Consider the following 20,336-nt stretch of genomic DNA (forward strand, 5'->3'; position numbering starts at 1 on the left):
CGCCGCTGTGGTAACGCAGGTTCCTGTCGGATCACCGAAGATCGGTGGGGTGACCGTCCGGATCTGGGAGCGCTGTTGGCAAGCGGGGCGCACTCAGCCCTTGTGTCGCCAATTGAGGAGCTACTTGACTGAGAAGTAGCTGACAATGGACATGACCCTCCATATCCGCATCGAGTGACGCCTACCGTCTGAGGATGACACGGTGGTCGGACGGTACCGTTGGACTCTCTGTGACCTGTTTGGACAAAGTTTTAGCTTGGCATGTTTTCGTGTATATACGAAATTTGATATTTTAAAAAGTTTAATATTCCTGGATGTTCTCAGTTGTGAAACTGGGAATTATTCAACGATTTGTGCTAGAAGCTGTGGACTCCGGGAGAAAATGAGGCGAAATTCGATTCGGGTACGTTAACAGTAACTGGAGACCGAAAGTGAATTCCCTGCTGGCTATTGAAACGAAGGTATCAAACAACAAACGTCAAAATGGCATAAAGTGTACCAAGTGTTTGATTATGCAACTAATTAGCAATTCACTCCAACCGCCCAAAGTAGGTACCAGTAAAACCACCCGCATTCTTGCACAACCTTGAAATATACAAAGTTCTTGATCGCACAGTTCTTTACTAAGCGTTATGGGTTTCAAAATTTCACCATCGGACTGAAGCTACGGGATAAAGTGTACAAGAAAATTAACGGTAGCAAATACGTACATAATAACACAAGTATGCATCTTAGTATTCTATATACAGACATTTCAATAGTATCGTGCATACATTTAAACCAAACTTCAGTAAAAAGCTCACGAAAGTGAGCACATAGATTGAATGCGATACAGATCTCACCTCATATGGGCATATTTGACAGTGTCTTTGTATAACAGCTGGACTGTTATATGACCTAAAGCTGTACCATTAAGTTTCTTTTAAAAAATACAAAAATCGCTTTTATTGTAATAAAAGTTGCTTTTCGTTGCCACTAATCTAGTCTCACCTAAATGATTCCGTTGTATATATACTATATTTTCGTCTTCTACATTTGATTATACTCATGTAACATTTAATTTAGTGATGGTTGTAAACGTATTCTTTCACAACTTATATTTTATTTCTTATCTATTTCGGTTTTATGTTTATATTATACTAAATTAGTTATTCGTTGCAAATACAACGATTGTACTGCTGCCAACGTACATTTCGCCTAAGGATAAGAGATTTTAGGACTCGTACAGAGGCATAGATAGCCGTTTTCCCGTCACTGTATTTGCGAGTGGAGCAGGAAGGGAAATGAATAGTAGTGATACAACGTACTCTCCACCACGCACCGTAGGTGGCTTTCGGAGTATGTATGTGGATGTAGATATCCGTAATGTATCTTACAACAAGATTACACAACAATACAATTTGTTTACCTCGATACTGAGGTGCTCGACTTTCGATCTGGCCACCAATTTCCCCATATCGCTTTCCCATTGATAATATCTGGTCAAGGGTTCGCGAGAGACTGACATGGCACTATTCGTCTCCCACTCCGATTTATCAGCGCAGCATAAAACTGAAAAGAACGGAACAACTTAACCATATTGTTCAACCAAGCTCACTTCGACTCGATATCCAACCTGATTAGTGCGTTTGTTGCAGCTAGACGCGGTTTATTAAATTCAGCAGCCCGTATATCCCCAAATCACCACGTGGAAAACGAGTGATCGTAGAGCAATGAAACTTTGTGGAAACATTTGCAAGGACATGCGGAAGAGAAATAAGAAGTGAACCACTAAAAGAAACACATTTTAATTTCCACATGAGATGGTAACATTTGTTAACTGCGTACCATATTTACGTTCCAGGTTCCAAATGTGACGACCATTTGCATCCACAGCAGCCTGGATACCATTTCACGAAAGTCCTGCTCACCATGCCCACACCTATACTGACTGACTGCACCTGTAACGTGATTGTAACAGTGATGCGCTTCAATCCTACGTCGCCCTGCCTGTACCAGTATCAGAGCCTATCACCACGCAAGACAGAAACACCAGTAACAACGCAGATCCTGCAGTGCACAATCTAAACATCATTCGTATAAAATTGTGCACCCATACGCGAACATTTCCTCAGTTAGCGGAAATTTATTTGTAACCACCCTGTACTCTTCTTAGTACACTGTATACGCAAAACGTAAAATGTCTTCATTTTCCATCCTCCTTGGTATTGCAGCCAGCAGTGCATTGGAATTTCCGTCAAAACTATATAAGTGATGTTTACAGAGTGTATGTTGTGAATTATCACGGCCTAAACGTAAATGAGCATTTACAAAATATCGAGTAGAAGCACGGACATACGAGGTGACTAGACGAATTGAAACAAATAAAGAATGAGAAATACAATTTACTACAGATCTGACACGTTGTCATTTGCTGACAATATTCAGAGTGATACAAAGCGTTAAAACGTAATACAGAAGTATAGCTCTTTTTGACACTGGGCAGATAATGTATCAAAAGAAATTTAAATCTGTTCTATTTGCATCCAAAACGTTGATTTGTTGACTAACTTCAGTTGTCCGCTTTCGCTTCCCCTACGATAAAAGAAAGATGCATTCGAAAAAACTGACCATGCGAAACGTGACAACTGTAGTCAGTTATGAATACTTAAAGGTGACAATCTTCCCGATTTCCTTGTAGGGTAAGCGTCGTGTATTCTCTTAAGCGGAATCGTTCATATGTCAGGCAGCAGACAAGTTTTATCGTATTTATTACCAAAAAATTTCATATGAAAATAACAGTTTGAGTGAAATATTTAGTTCAAGGCGTTCAACTACAACAAACGTTGAATGCGTGAAAGATCATTACAGCTGTTTACACTTTTTCTACATTTAACAGTCACAATATAAACATAAACATATAGTCATCAACCAATAACGTCATAACCTTGTATGGTGTCCGTGTACGACTGTAACCTTTTGTATTCTATACTGCAACGCTCGGGACTTGTTCAGTCCACATAAGGTTGCTCTTTTTAAAATTGGCAAGGCCAACATAAATTAGTATAATGTAATCTGACTATCCTCATTTCAGACTCTTTAGACAACGATGCTGAAATAGCGAGACAGACATATTTTACGTTTGAAATAATTTAATATTGCCCACTGGTTAATTTTGCCTTTACTGAAACCAAGTTGAATCTTCCCAACTTAGTTCTCGTATGATTGGCAAGATACAGACCCAAACTTCTGCATTCACATAAAAAGTAGTTGTACTTCGTCGTGGAGAGGTTGTAATACCAGTTATCACAAAACATGAAATCACAATATCATGCAGCTGCGTTCCCGAAGATCTCGAGACAAACTCACCGTCTGCGATCTGAAAGTAAGTCGCTAATTCAAAGAGTGGCTTATCTCAAAATATTCGTTACTGGCAGAAGTTACGCTGAGTGAAAGTCTGAATGAATTAGACAACAAAATACCTAGTTTCGTTACTTCCACATAAAGCATTCATGCAAGGCGCTATGTTTCGTCACATGCACTTGTACTTCATTTAAATGTGCTTATGAAAGGTGTGAATTTCAAATAAAGTTATAAGATTTGCGTTTTCCTTGGAATTGTTGTTGTGCCTAGAGAGTACAAAAGATTTACATGCAGGACACAAATTAAAGTTACGTGAAACAACTGCTGTCCTCAGCACAGCCATACAACGTTCAGTCCTTCAACGTCTATTTGAAAATCGCGTAGGATGCAGAACATTTTTTCAGAATGAAATACCGAATGCTAAACCCCAACGTGAAATAACTGCAGTTCATAATCAGAAAGGAATCTACCTCACCGAATCGTTATGGTACATGAGAGTCACTTTGCTACGATAAAATCTTGACAAACCAATATAGCCCGTCCTGCATTTGATAACGCAAAACTTTGCCTTTTGTCCATAATCTTCGTGCGAGAGGAGCATATGGCTCTAATCATTATGGGACTTAACATCTGAGGTCATCAGTCCCCTAGACTTAGAACTACTTAAACCTAACTAACCTAAGGACATCACACACATCCATGCCCGAGGCAGGATTCGAACCTGCGTAGCAGTAGCGCGGTTCCCGACTAAAGCGACTAGAACCGCTCGGTCACAGCAGCCGGCTGAGGAGCTTTATGTTAAAAAAATATCTCATACATACAAACCATTGTTGCATCCACCTATGTAAGGGACAGTCAAATGAAAACGAGACATATTGGAGAAAAAAATAGTAAACTGTCTATTATTTAAAAATAATTGCTATAACTATTAATACATTTTTTTCGCTGTGAAACAGAACGCTCAGTGCCTTCACGGAAAAATGGTTTCGGTTGATTGTACCCAGGCGTGCCCTTGGTTGTCCGAAGCACATCGACTACCTCGAAGGTCGTTCTTCAGGGAACAAAAAATATGGAAATAGCACGGGAAAAGATTGTGACTGTATGGAGAATAAGTAAGAATCTTCCAGTGAAACTTGTGCAGCTTATTCCGAACGCCTAGGCATGCTGACAGACAACATCATTCTGTTGCAGGATAATGCCCGCCCACACCTTGCAAATGCTGTTCCGACTACTCTATAGTCGTTTCGCTGGGAAGCCCTTACACATCCTCCATACAGTCCCGAACTCTCCCCATGTGATTTCCACATTCTTGGAGCTCTGAAGAAAGACATTCGAGGCCGTCGATTTGCTTCGGGCAAAAAAGTGCACGCGTGGGTACAATCATGGTTCCGTAGGCAACCGCAAATAATTTTTCCATGAAAGCATTGACCGCCTTGTCTTACAGTGGAGTAAATGTAGTAACATTACTGCGATTACTTTTTAAGTAATAAACACTTAACTTTTTTTCATCTGCCTTGTTTTCATTTCACTGCCCCTCATTTACAGCTCTCCTTCTCCCTTTTGGTCCCCTCCTCCAGATCAACCAACCAACCATCCAACCAACTTTCTCTCTTTCCCGGCATATATGAATGCAGCCACTTTCACACTTTCAATAGCACACCACTTCACACGTTAGGAAAGTACACCTTATGCCTCCCACAGCCACGATCATAATAGGACAAAGGCTCAGCTTTGTTCTCCTGAAAAGCTTTCAAAGCATGCCCAACGTCGGCGCATCTATGCACCTCATTGGGTTAGATCGCTCAGCCGCAAAGAACTTCAGCAGATACACTGTCGTAGCAGACGCTGTAGTGAAAGTCGATCAGTGAGTTTAGAGATAAGAACAAAGATTGCGCGCAGATAATCGACACACAATAAACTAAGACCACGGAAGTTGGAAGATATACAAATATGAGAGACAACTTTTAAGTTTGCAGTTACAATCTCAGTTACAGTTTAATTTTAAACATGGTTGTGGATGTGCCTATTGTATTTACGAAATGTTTACATGTTAAAAGAGGTGGTAAAAAATTTTGACGATACAAATTATACGCCGCTCCCCCCGTCGGAAGTTCGAGTCCTCCCTCCGGCATGGGTGTGTGTATTGTCCATTAGCTTAAGTTATATTAAGTAGTGTGTAAGCTTAGGGACCAATGACCTAAGCAGTTTGGTCCCTTAAGATCTTACCACAAATTTACAATTTTTTCTAGAAATTATAAACAAAGATAGAAACAAGGGCAAGAAAATAGCTCTACATTCACTCACAAAAGAAAGTAAGATGAAAACTAGGGTTCCAGGGCAAGTACATGGATTCTCTCAAGAAAAGCAAGCTTTCACTCGACGACTCAAGGTTGCTATAGAGTTAACACGACATTTAAAAGAAAAATCTTGTACCTGTTGTTGTACAATTTCTTAAGGTAATGATACTCCTCTGCAAGGTACTGTTTATATTCTCGTAAGATAGATGGTCTTGCAGAGGTCATGTAGAAAATACGTAACCGACAACCCAAACGTAGCTGTGTTTCACTGATTGTTGGAACTGCGAGCCAAGTTGAAGGGTGTCCCTGAGGTGTGGAGAAAACGTCTTTTTAAAAGTGCAGTCTCCCTCAATGTCCATTACCATACATGTATTTGGGCTTCGTATACGAACATATGAGCGATGGAGGCAACCAAACTGGACCTATCGCAGCACAGGTAATAGGTCCAGTTTGGTTGACTCCACCGCTCATATCGCTTATATCGGACGAACTAATATTGCACCTTCAGCGCGTAGTGGCCGCGTGGTTTGAGGCGCCATGTCACGGATTGCGCGGCCCCTCGCGACTGGAGCAAGTGAGGGGGGAAAATGACAGTGGAATACACAGTATGTTCTGCCATCAATGAAAACGTGGCTTGCACAGTATAGATGGTAATGTACTATAATATGAAAATTATTTTATAACATCATTATTAAGTAACAATATTACAGGTATACATCCAACTTTCGGAATTAGTTAAATGTCAGCCGAAAAGATGGACCTTGCTATTCTGCAAACAAGGTAAAACAAAGCAAAAATTTTCAGTAAATTTTCAGAAATTTGTTGTAAGGTCTTATGGGACCAAACTGCTGAGGTCATCGGTCCCTAAGCTTACACACTACTTAATATAACTTAAACTAACTTACGCTAAGGACGACACACACACACACCCATGCCCGAGAAAGGACTCGAACCTCCGACGGGGGAAGCCGTGCGAACCGTGACAAGAAGCCTCAGACGGCTCTGCTACCCCGCACGGCAATTTTCAGTAAAAACGCATGCAGTTATGTCATATCCTATCTGTTCAGTATGTAATATACAGACACATCACCGATAGAATATTATGGTTTCATGAAGACACCAAGCAGTGCAACCGAAACATGTACACGCTGCAACATCGAACTGGACAGGTGTCGGTTTGGTTGCTTAGTGTTGCAGCCACCGGAGCAGACGGTTCATTAGCGCTGATTGCGGGGTCTCTAATGAACCTGTTACTGGCTGAGCACGTCCAACACGTGGCAGACCGATTCTGTACCTGAAACGCTACCTCTGCAGGAAACTTGTATTCATTGCACCACACAAGACAACGAACATGTTTTTGTTTTTCTCATTGCGACATATCGCCAGCATGTTCGTAAAAGAAAAACTGTAACTTCGGCTTATAAAACTCTTCAACCGTGTAGCCGTGTGTACTCGTCCACTTTTCGACCTGAAATGGGATTCTTCGACGCTCAAAATGCTTAAGAATTCAGTTTGGTAAAATGGATCATTCAAAAGTACACTCAAGCGCCAGAGAAAGTGTTATAAGCATGCGTATTCAAATACAGAGATACGTAAACAGGAAGAATACTGCGCTGCGGTCGGCAACGCCTATATAAGACAAGTGTCTGGCGCAGTTGTTAGATCGCTTACGGCTGCTACGATGGCAGGTTATCAAGATTTAAATGAGTTTCAACGTGGTGTCATAGTCGGCGCACGAACGATGGGACACAGTATCTCCGAGATAGCGATGAAGTGGGGATTTTCCCGTACGACCACTTCAGGAGTGTACCGTGAATATCAGCAGTCCGGTGAAACATCTAATCTCCAACAACGCAGCGGTCGGAAAAAGATCCTGAAAAAACGAGACCAACAACGGCTGAAGGGAATCGTTCAACGTGACGGAAGTGCAGCCCTTCTACAAATTGCCGCAGAGTTCAATGCTGGGCCATCAACAAGTGTCAGTGTGCGAACCATTCAACAAAACATCATCGATATGGGCTTTCGGAGTCGGACCCACTCATGTACCCTTGATGACTGCACGACACAAAGCTTTACGCCTCGCCTGGGCCCGTCAACACCGACATTGGACTGTTGATGGACGTGTATGGGTGTGAAGACAACCTCATGAATCCATGGACCCTGCATGTCAGCGGGGGACTGTTCAGGTTGGTGGACGCTCTGTAATAGTGTGGTATACCTGCAGTTGGATGACATGGGACCCCTGACACGTCTAGATACGACTTTGACAGGTGACACGTACGTAAACATCCTGCTACTATGTCTGAACATCGAGCAGCGAATTTCCAAGGGTACGTGTGGCAGTGCTGTGAAAAGTACTCTCCACCACACAAAATCAAGTGGCTTACGGAGTATATGCGCGAGATCAGAAATGATACCAGCTCATAAGCACCAAACTGCAGTTATAGTCTCAAAGAAAACCATCTGTTGACAAATAGCACGGATTCAGAAAATATCGTTCTTGTGCAACACAACAAGCTCTTTATTCTACTGTGTAATGAGCGCTATCGTCAGAGTATCTCAAACTGATTACATATTTTTACAGTCGGCCGGAGTGGCCGAGCGGTTAAAGGCGCTACAGTCTGGAACCGCACGAGCGCTACGGTCGCAGGTTCGAATCCTGCCTCGGGCATGGCTGTGTGTAATGTCCTTAGGTTAGTTAGGTTTAAGTAGTTCTAAGTTCTAGGGGACTTATGACCACAGCAGTTGAGTCTCATAGTGCTCAGAGCCATTGAACCATATTTTTACATTTCCAGGATCCATTTGAAATCGTTACTCACAAGCGGCTTCTAATTTAATTGCTTGCCTATGAAGCATCGTCTCAGTAGTGAGACCAGATTAGAGACTTCCTGCAGGAAAGCTCACAGTTCATAGTAACTGAAGGAAAGTCATTGAGGAAAACAGAAGTGATATTTGCTCTTCCCGAGGGAAATGTTGAAATTTTACAGTCCCTCTGCTCTTCCGTGATCTATGTAAACGATTTAGGAGACAGATGACTTTTGCAGATGATGCTGTCATTTACCGTCCAGTACAGTCAAGTTATCGGTATGACGCAAAAAGTGGAAATTGACCCTAAATAATAAAAAGTGTGCTTCCATCTCACAGGAGTACTAAAAGCAACCTGTTAAATTTCTGGTACACGATAAACTGCGCAAATCTAAAGGCTGTCATTTCACCTAAATACCGATGGATAGGCCGAGCGTTTCTAGGCGCTTCAGTCTGGAGCCGTGCGACCGCTACGGTCGCAGGTTCGAATCCTGCCTCTGGCATGGATGTGAGTGATGTCCTTAGGTTAATTAGGTTTAATTAGTTCTAAGTTCTAGGGAACTGATGACCTCAGATGTTAAGTCCCATAGTGCTCAGAGTCACTTGAACTATTTTGAACCTAAGGATAACAGCTACGAATAATTTAAGCTGGAGCGATTAAATAGACAATATTGTGGGGAAGACAGATCAAAGACTGCGTTTTATTCGCAAAACGCTTAGAAGATGCAACAGATCTACTAAATAGATTGCCCACATTACGCCTGTCCGTCCTCTGTTAGAGTACTGCTGTGCAGCAGGGGATTCTTACTAGTTAGGATTGATAGAGGTCATCGAAAAAGCTCAAAGAATGGCTGCTCGTTTTGTATTATCTCTTAACAGGGGGCAGATTTGCACCGCAACTCACTTGTCGTTTCTCGTTGCGGTGGAACATCAGTCACTAATATTCTCCTCCGAATTCTAAAATGTTCTATTTGACGTCTACCTACAGAGGAAGAAAAGATGATCGTAATAAAGTAAGAGATGTGAACATCTCGATCAGGTGACTAATGGTGGAATCCGTTTGCATAGGACTTCCGAAATGCTGTTCAACTGATCTTTATCTTAATTGTTGCATTTCAGTAAAGGTTTCTTTATTACAACGTTGAAATCATGTGCAGCGTGTGGTTGCACGAAATATATGTGAAAGTATGTAGGCTAACATTACAGGTAAAATTGTTTCAAAATGACAAAAACACATATTTAGATATTAAGTTAGTTAATTTAAGGACTTGCGCTAAAGACTGATATCGTTATCAAGTAGATAAAAACGGTCTCCTATTAGAGAGTGTTTATTCGTGTCTAAATATTACGAACTGAATTATAGGGGTCGTTACATATATCGTAAAAAAACGCTTGGAGAATTGCGAAATATTAAGTGCATGATCTTTCTTTTATCTATTTAACTTGGCAATTTGTTTCTACTTAATCTCAGAACTGGGTACAGGATTCTACCGATAAAGTATTAAGGAATGTTTTGACCCTTGCCTTTAAAATAGAGATTTCAAGACGAACGACTACACAAAGCTACGTAGGAAACATATTTCTAAATCTTTGGAGAGTAAGTTAAGTTGTAGGTTGGCCCTCGGGTCTAAAAGTCGATGAATGTAGAAGATTCTAAGACGGCAGAATGTTAATATCTGATTAAGTACAAGAGCATCGTAAAGTATCTGTATCTCTAGAGGGTTCCTTAAAACGTTGTAAAACTTAAACTCTTATTTTGCATAAAGACCGGACGTAGTGGTGAGAGATGGATGTCTTTTTATAAAAACTAAATAAAAGATTTTACACGTATTGTTGAGGAATTGTCAGAAAACCAAATACTTCCTGCCCAAACGGCATTTTGTCTGTTGCTCCCGTGGAAGCGGCGAGCTAAATGAGTCAGTGTAACCGAAACAAGAATTCACCGAAGAACTGTAATCCTGTCGTTAGTAAAAAAAACTGTCAAGCAACGTTTCAAATTATTTATTATCCTGTCACCTGGCCAAATATAAAAACGATGACCATCGCATAAATGTTGAGAATTTCTGAGAAATTAAGTTACATGTAATACCAATACAAGTTGTTCAGTTGCTAAAATTAACGCTTGATTCCGGCTTTAAATGAGAAAACCTGCAAATGTCAGCTCCACTTCGTATAATACATAATGACGGAAACTCGGCTGTCTGCCTTCTTCACGTGACTTAGATGTTAGTTTGTAACATCAACGTGGCAGACATGGAGGCGTGCGCGGTGTATTTGCATCTGTGATATGGGGCATTAGGTACATGAAATGAGCGTATTTCAAAGTAGGTTACTGCCTTCTACGTGTAGAAACACAGACGCAAAACGTTCAGCTTGCAGCGACTGCCTTTCAATCTGAACGCATAAATCTGAGGCGATGCCATTGACTTTTAATGCTCGCTTTGTCTGTTTCTTCTGGTGCTGGCCTCCTGTGGGCGTCCAGGACCCAGTTCGAGTAAGTATGTGTTGTGTAGCCTTCATTTAATCGCACTTACTGATTTCGCATCACTTCACTGGCACGTATGCGGTAGAATTGTAATAGCAAGATATGCACCTTGAAAAGAGGATTAGTCTTGCACAGAGCTCATGAATGGCTTCTTTATTGTAATACGGCACAAGTTAGCACGATGCATTTCCAATAATATTATATTTCCAAACACACAAATTCAGGTAGACATTCGATCGTCACCTATATGCTAGAATAGTCTTCCTAGTTATCTTTACTCTTTTGAATCTGACAGACGATAAACATGAGGAAAAATGTATTTTACCATGTGCACGTAGTCGGACTTTCTGGAAATTTCATTAACATCAGATATGAAGGTTATGTAATACAGTAATCATCCTAACATGCCAGCGTAAATTTTAATAGACTGACTCATTTATAGCACCACTGCGAGTGAATCTCCTAGTATCTCTTTATTAGATTATTTTCCCCAAAAACACGACAGAGCAGTCTGAAAAACTGCCATCGAAGAACACTGACTAGTAAAAGAATTGTTTCTGTGTCTTCTTCCTACTACTATTCCATTTCGTTTCTTATAGACGAATTACACGATAGCTAAATTAGCACCCGCTGCTTTGCTCGCGTTGAGTGTTTGGTTTCCACATATTTTGTTTTCACTTACACGAATGTTTACGTTCTTTACAAATTGCAACATCTTCTGAACTTTGCACCGTAATTAAGGTCACAGGAGCTTGGTTTTTTCCGAATGTACTTCTGACTAGAAAGTGAATCTGGCAGCGAGAGACGGAGGTCTTTATTAATCTGCCTTTTGAGTTCTTGTCATGATATTTCTATGGAAATTTTCATCCCCTCAGACATATTTCTTTAAAGTAAAATACAAAAAAAAAAATGGTTCAAATGGCTCTGAGCACTATGGGACTTAACTACTGAGGTCATCAGTCCCCTAGAACTTAGAACTACTTAAACCTAACTAACCTAAGGACATCACACACATCCATGCCCGAGGCAGGATTCGAACCTGCGACCGTAGCGGTCACGCGGTTCCAAACTGACGCGCTTAGAACCGCACGGCCACACCGGCCGGCAAAATACAAAATTTTATAGAATTAGATTTAAAAATGTTTTAATAAAACGAAATATTTTCATAAAAATTTTCATACCTTCGGTGTTGAATTTCCAAAAAACACTGAAACACATGTTCTCTTTACCTCGAACATTGAAGAAAAATACAAATTTTCAGAGATTTAGTTTCAAAAATTCTTTTGCAATGAGATATTTCCATAAATCTTCCATCCCCTATTTTATCCCCTTAGGGATTCAATTTCCAAGAACACTAAAACATTCATTTTTTATGACCAAACGATAAAAAGTTTCATCCACTATTTTACACGCTTATGATTGAATTTCATAAAATGCTGACCTACATATTGTAGTATTTGACAGAGAAACCAAACACCAGTTTTTGTAGTTCTAGCTTCAAAATTGTCTTAATGGTGACGTATTTTCAAAAAACCGTTCATCCTCTACTTTACGCCCTTGGGAATGGAATTACAAACAATCCCTAAGCAAACGATGCCTGTGGTATAAGATTAACACCCTCTGTAATTTTCAAGTTTCTGCCCTCAGCGGTTTGTACTGGGCGAAGATAAGTCAGTCAGTCAGGAAACTGCCTTTTACAAATAGAGATAAGGCAACACAATACATGAGATGCTTTATACTACAGCTGCATACACTAATCTGCAATTGAAGTTGACGCGGTTATTGTACTGGAAGAGAGCGCTCCTATCGACTTTCTGAGAAGATTCTAGAAAGGTCAGATATTTATTACCAGACGATATTGTGATACAAGACAACGGACTTCATCTGTTTCCCTGTGTCTGTCGCTATCAAGGTATCGTATTTGGGAAAGGGACCTGTTTCATCACAAAGATTTTTCCTGAAAACCGGTTTATTCTGTGACTTGAAGAAAACTTCTTTTCCTCTATATGTGTTTTTGTCCTAGTGGGTAGCGAATGCTTTATTTGATAGCAACGTACAAACATTAGAGATGATTGCAAGGACACACATCTATCATTTTTTTTATCCTTCCTATAAAGGGGACTGATCTTCCCTCCTTTCCAGTTACGATGGGAACGTGAATCACTTTCTCGAAAACTGAACACGTATGTAATCATGTTAATCACAGAAAAATAAAAGTTTGATATCATAAGATTTAAGATTAGATCTGTTCTATGGATTTCACACTAAGTTTAAGGTTTACAAAAAAAAACCTTACCACGCAGGTACCTTCTACACTTGCGCCGTAGTCGTTGTTAGCATCAAGTGAAAGTGTTTTTCGATACGTTTTTACATCGTGTCCGCATGCGGTTCCAAACGAATGCTACGGCACAATATATCGGATGATCAAAAAGTCAGTATAAATTTGAAAACTTAATAAACCACGGAATAATGTAGATAGAGAGGTAAAAATTGACACACGTGCTTGGAATGACATGGGGTTTTATTAGAACAAAAAAAAAGTATTGCTAGACGCGTGAAAGTTTTCTTGCGCGCGTCGTTTGGTGATGATCGTGCGCTCAGCTGCCACTTACGTCGTGCTTGGCCTCCCAGGTCACCAGACCTCAGTCCGTGCGATTATTGGCTTTGGGGTTACCTGAAGTCGCAAGTGTATAGTGATCGACCAACATCTCTAGGGATGCTGAAAAACAACATCCGACGCCAATGCCTCACCAAAACTCCGGACAAGCTTTTCAGTGCTGTTCACAATATTATTCCTCGACTACAGCTATTGTTGAGGAATGATGGTGGAAATATTGAGCATTTCCTGTAAAGAACATCATCTTTGCTTTTTCTTACTTTGTTATGCTAATTATTGCTATTCTGGTCAGATTAAGCGCCATCTGTCGGACATTTTTTGAACTTTTGTATTTTTTTGGTTCTAATAAAACCCCATGTCATTCCAAGCGTGTGTGTCAATTTGTACCTCTCTATCTACATTATTGCGTGATTTATTCAGTTTTCAAATTTATACTGACTTTTTGATCACCCGGTATGTTGTTATCGATTTTCTCCGATCACAAACGAAATCTAATGCAAACAACAGTTCAATAAATATGACACATTTAACTTCCAAATTCGAAAAAAGAATGTACATGTACTGGATTGATGTACGTTAAGACGCCTTTGAGATCATGAAACTGTTGCAATAAAAAAAGTGAAGTATACTTTTATTAACGTGGGAAAAAACGGGCAATAGCAATGAAAATCACTAAACAAATAAGTGATTTGGAGAAATGAAAAGCAATGCTGGCCAACAATGTATACACACACATCCAGTTCATATTTTGCAGAACGCCGCCATAGACGGATAGTGTGGGACGCCTCACAACTAGCTCTCATGTGAGGCATATTGACTTCTGCCAGAAGGTTGCTCAACATTTCGGTTCTGAGCAAAAGTATTAACTACAAAGAGGTGAAAAAAGTCACGGGGTAGCGATATGCACACATGCAGATAGCGCAACATCGCGCACGCAGGTGAAAAAGGGCAGTGCATTGGCGGAGCTGTCATCTGTACTCAGGTGATTCATGTGAAAAGTTTTCCGACGTGATTATGGCCGCGCGATGGGAATTAAGACTTTTGACGCGTAGTGGTAGTTGGAGCTAGACGCATGAGGCATTCCATCTCGGAAACCGTAGGGAATTCAATATTCTGCGATCCCCAGCGTCAAGAGTACGCCGAGAATACCAGATTTCAGGCATTACCTCTCATCACGGGCAACGCAGAGACCGACAGCCTTCACTTAACGACAGAGAGTAGCGGTGTTTGCTTAGAGTTGTCAGTACTGAGAGACAAGCAACACCGCGTGAAATAACCACAGACATCAAAGTGGGACGTACGACAAGCGTATCCATTAGGACAGTCTGGCGAAATTTGGCATTAATGGGCTACGGAAGCAGACGACCGACGCAAGTTCTTTTGCTAACACCATATCGCCTGCAGTGCCTCTCCTGGGCTCGTGACCATATCGGTTGAACCCTAGACGACTGGAAAACCGTGGCCTGGTCAGATTACTCCCGATTTCAATTGGTAAGAGATGACGGCAGATTCAAGTGTGGCGCAGACCGCAGTAAGCCGTGGATAAAATTGCCAAGAAGTCCCTGTGCGAGCTGGTGGTGGCTCCATATCAGTGTGGATTGTGTTTGCATGGAATGGACTAGTTCCTGTGCCGCAACTGAACCGATCACTGACTGTAAACGGATATGTTCGACTACTTCGAGAACATTTGCTGTCATTTGTAGACTTCATGTTCTCAAATAACGATGGAATTTTTATGGATTACAATGCGCCAGTTACCGGGCCACAACTATGCGTGATTGGTTGGAAGAACTTCCTGGACAATTCGAGTAAATAATTTGGCCATCCGGATCGCCATTCGTGAATCCCAAAGAAAATTTATCAGACATAATCTAGAGATCGGTTCGTGCATAAAATCCTGTATCGTCAACACTTTCGCAATTATGGACACCTATAGAGGCAGCATGGTTCAATATATCTGCAGAGGACTTCCAGCGACTTGCTGAGTCCATGGCTCAACGAGTTGCTGCATTAGGCCGGACAAAAGGAGGTCCGACACCTTGAAATGCTGCTGTTCCAAAGGTGCACGAGTGTAACAAAACATTATCTTCTACACTACTGGCCATTAAAATTGCTACACCAAGGAGAAATGTAGATGATAAACGGTTATTCATTGGACAAATCTATTATACTACAACTGGCATGTGATTACATTTTCACGCAATTTGGGTGCATAGATCCTGAGAAATCAGTACCCAGAACCACCACCTCTGGTCGTAATAACGGCCTTGATACGCCTGGGAATTGAGTCAAAGAGAGCTTGGATGGCGTGTATAGGTACAGCTGCCCACGCAGCTCCTACACGATACCGCAGTTCATCAAGAGTAGTGACTGGCGAATTGTGACGAGCCAGTTGCTCGGCGACCATTGACCAGACGTTTTCAATTGGTGAGAGATCTGGAGAATGTGCTGGCCAGGGCAGCAGTCGAACATTTTCTGTATCCAGAAAGCCCGTACAGGACCTGCAACACGCGGTCGTGCATTATCCTACTGAAATGTAGGGTTTCGTAGGGATCGAATGAAGGGTAAAGCCACGGGTCGTAACACATCTGAAATGTAACGTCCACTGTTCAAAGTGCCGTCAGTGCGAACAAGAGGTGACTGACACGTGTAACCAATGGCACCCCATACCATCGCGCCGGGTGATACGCCAGTATGGTGATGACGAATACACGCTTCCTATGTGCGTTCATCGCGATGACGTCAAACACGGATGTGACTATCATGATGCTGTAAACAGAACCTGGATTCATCCGAAAAAATGACGTTTTGCCATTCGTGTACCCAGGTTCGTCGTTGAGTACTCCATCGCAGGCGCTCCTGTCTGTGATGCAGCGTGAAGGGTAACCGCAGCCATTGTCTCCGAGCTGATAGTCCGTGCTGCTGCAAACGTTGTCGAACTGTTCGTGCAGATCGTTGTTGTCTTGCAAACGTCCCCATCTCTTGACTCAGGGATCGAGACGTGGCTGCACGATCCGTTACAGCCATGCGGGTAAGATGCCTGTTAACTTGACTGCTAGTGATACGAGGCCGTTGGGATCCAGCACGGCGTTCCGTATTACCCTCCTGAAGCCCATCGATTCCATGTTCTGCTAACAGTCATTAGATTTCGACCAACGCGAGCAGCAATGTCGCGATACGATAAACGGCAATAGTGATAGGCTACAATCCGACATTTATCAAAGTCGGAAACGTGATGGTACGCATTTCTCCTCCTTACACGAGGCATCACAACAACGTTTCACCAGGCAACGCCGGACAATTGCCGTTTGTGTATGAGAAATCGGTTGGAGACTCCCCTCATGTCAGCACGTTGTAGGTGTCGCCACCGGCGCCAACTTTGTGTGAATGCTCTGAAAAGCTAATCATTTGCATGTCACAGCATCTTCTTCCTGTCGCTTAAATTTCGCGTCTGTAGCACGTCATCTTCGTGGTGTAGCAATTTTAGTGGCGAGTAGTGTATTTCCACTGCCGCCGACTAGCATCTGTGACGCGCACGCGCATTACCACCTTGGCGGATTACGTGTGGTCACGCTTGGCAGCCTGTGGCCGGTCTTGCTTCTCACTCTGAGGATGGCTGGACAGTACGGGGCCGAAATATCAGTGGAAGACGTAGTATTTGCGCGGCTGCTTGCCCGAAATTTAATGAATTATTCATTACGCCGCGAAAAGTTGACAGTGCACAACAAGCCGTTAACTAATTTTGTAAATGGTAACTACAACGAATTCAGCTGTGATCCATAATAGGTGAATGTTTTGAAACCAAAAATATACCTGTACATTTCATTTAATTATATTACAGCTAGTATAACTAATTACTTTATTAGTTATTGATTTCAAATGTCTCATTCAAACACACTTAATTGTATTTCATAAATACAATTAATTAGCTGCGCAGGTTGGACAATGTAAGAAATTCGTCACTACATAATGTACCTTCCAAAAGGGTGCCTAACGAAGTGTGCATTACAATGACAAGTCATCTTGGCACTTACTTCCACGTTTTCACTTTGTCAGCTCTTCACTGAGTTTGTTGGCAGCGCCACAGAGGGTGCTGCTTGCCCTATGTATGTATAGCATGATGCCTTTACAATCTTAATCATTTATTGCTGACACTCTGTCATGCTTTGGAATCATTCAAACCATTATTCGTTAGTGCTGTATTTTCCGTAAGCGTTAGTATACAGGGTGGTCAGAATCAGTGTTGTAAGGGTAGATTGTAAGAGTATTGGACGGTTGGCTGTGCTGACAAATTGTTCTCAAGAAAAAAATTCGATACGATGCGTAATTTCATAGAAATTAGCTTTGATGTTAGTCAATCAGACCGTTGCGTGAGCAAAGTCAAACGACCCGCCAGAGAAAGTGTCGCGAAAAGTGTTCTTGGTTTGGTTTCGTAAAGCCGAACAAGACACCGATTTAGCCGCCCGCTGTGACCGAGCGGTTTTAGGTGTTTCAGTCCGGAACCTCGCTGCTGCTACGGTTGCAGGTTCGAATCCTGCCTCGGACAAGGATCTGTGTGATGTTCAAAAATGTTCAAATGTGTGTGAAATCTGATGGGACTAAACTGCTAAGGTCATTAGTCCATAAGCTTACACACCACTTAACCTAAATTATCCTAAGGACAAACACACACACCCATGCCCGAGGAAGGACTCGAACCTCCACCGGGACCAGCCGCACAGTCCATGACTGCAGCGCCTTAGACCGCTCGGTTAATCCCGTGCGGCTGTGTGTCATGTCCTTAAGTTAGTTAGGTTTAAGTAGTTCAAAGTCTAGGAGACCGATGACCTCAGATGTTAAGTCCCATCGTGCTTAGATCCATTTGAACCATTTGACACCGATTCAAAAACTAAGTTTAGGACGGTAGTAAAGATCTAACCGGAATCAAAGGCTCAGCAGCCTCAATCGCAGTCATATACGCAGTGAGAACAAAAGACACTAACTTTATCTGGCAAGCCGCTTAAACTTGTGGGCCCAACAGCATGGTTTGCTAACTTTATTTTCTTATCAATTATTTCACAACACAACCTATCTTGCAAAATCCTTACAAGTTTTTCGGACGCTTTCTGGCCACCTGTATAATTGTTTGAATGATTAAGGGCCTACATCAACACGTTCGGACTCGCAGTTCATCTAATCACTCATTAGATTATTTATATTTATTACATTAATCTCCAGTGGCCGTTGTGGTCTAGCGGGTAGAGCAACAAGCTACAGCCCTGTACGTCCCGGTTTCAGTCTCAGTTAGGGGCGGGGACATTTTTCTCGTTCCAGTCCCTCCAGGATGCACAGATTCACTCTGCCTGCTATGAAATGAGTATCGAGGGTATTCCCAAGGATAAAGGGCAGCCAGGGCGATAGGGCTGCCACCATCCATCACCTAGTGCCGCGGCGGAGGAACGCTTTGCTCCGTCTGCAACCAGGCCATTACCTAGGTCACGATCTTGAGCCTCGGACTTCACCCTCACTTTACATCAAAGGGAACATGCCACGCCACAGTTGTATGAGGCTTATCAGGCAAGCAGGGCACTGCCTGGGTGGACTTCTAATACCCTGCCTGATCGTGGGTTCCCAAACAGAGCACATTAATATTTCATTTTAAATTTGGCTGTCGAACGGATGTTCGTGTTACCGCTGACCAAGATAAGGTTTGGCAAGAACCAAGACAAGCAGTAGACATCTACATCTACATGGTTACTCTGAATTTCACACTTAAGTGCCTGGCAGAGGGTTCATCGAACCATTTTCATGCTACTTCTCTACCATTCCACTTTCGAATGGCGTGTGGGAAAAAGGGACACCTAAATCTTTCCGTTCGAGATCTGATTTCTCTTATTATGATGATCATTTCTCCCTACGTAGGTGGGTGTCAACAAAGTATTTTCGCATTCGCAAGAGAAAGTTGGTGATTGAAATTTCGTAAATAGATCTCGCCGCAAAGAAAACCGCCTTTGTTTCAGTGACTGCCACCCCAACTCGCGTATATCAGTGAAACTCTCACCCTATTGCGCGTTAACACGAAACGAGCTGCCCTTCTTTGCACTTTTTCGATGCCCTCCGTCAATCCTACCTGGTAAGGACCCCACACCGCGCAGCAAAATTCCAGCAGCGGACGGACAAGTGTAATGTAGGCTGTCTCTTTAGGGGGTTTGTCGCATCTTCTAAGCGTTCTGACAACAAAACGCAGTCTTTGTTTCGCCTTCCCCACAATATTATTTATGTGGTCTTTCCAGTTCAAGTTGCACGTAATTGTAATTCCTAGGTATTTAGACGAATTGACAGACCTTAGATTTGTGTGATTTATCGTATACCCAAAATTTATCGGATTTCTTTTAGTACCCATGTGGATGACCTCGTCCTTTTCTTTGTTTAGTGCCAATTGCCATTTTTCGCACCATACAGAAATTTTATCTAGATCATTTTGTAATTGGAACTGATCGTCTGATGATTTTACTGGACGGTAAATTACAGCGTCATCTGAAAACAATCGAAGGGGCTGCTCAGATTATCGCCTAGATCATTTAGAAACTCTTGCTGTGTGCGGACGGGTGCTATCTTGCTGAACAATAAGCCCAGAATGGTTTACCATGAAGGGAAACAAAACGGGACATAGAATATTGTCGACGTGTAGCTGTGCTCTAAGGGTAGCGGATGACAACCAAAGAGGTCTTGTTGTGAAATGAAATGGCACCCCACACCCCTAGTCCTGGTTGTTGGGCCAGGTTGGTGTCCAACCACTGTCCAGGGCGTC

General features: G+C 42.1%; 1 protein-coding gene across 1 annotated transcript in view; it reads left to right on the forward strand.

Moving 5' to 3' along the window:
- The window catches only part of LOC124545230 (synaptotagmin-7-like), a 144,051-nt gene that overhangs the window by 47,184 nt on the left and 76,531 nt on the right, over positions 1 to 20,336 (forward strand). The window contains exon 2 of the mRNA XM_047124101.1: positions 10,927 to 10,938. The gene's annotated coding sequence lies outside the window, so the exon portion shown is untranslated. The remainder of the gene's footprint in view (positions 1 to 10,926; positions 10,939 to 20,336) is intronic.

This window comes from Schistocerca americana, chromosome 8, assembly GCF_021461395.2.
Source record: "Schistocerca americana isolate TAMUIC-IGC-003095 chromosome 8, iqSchAmer2.1, whole genome shotgun sequence".
Classification (NCBI taxonomy): domain Eukaryota; kingdom Metazoa; phylum Arthropoda; class Insecta; order Orthoptera; family Acrididae; genus Schistocerca; species Schistocerca americana.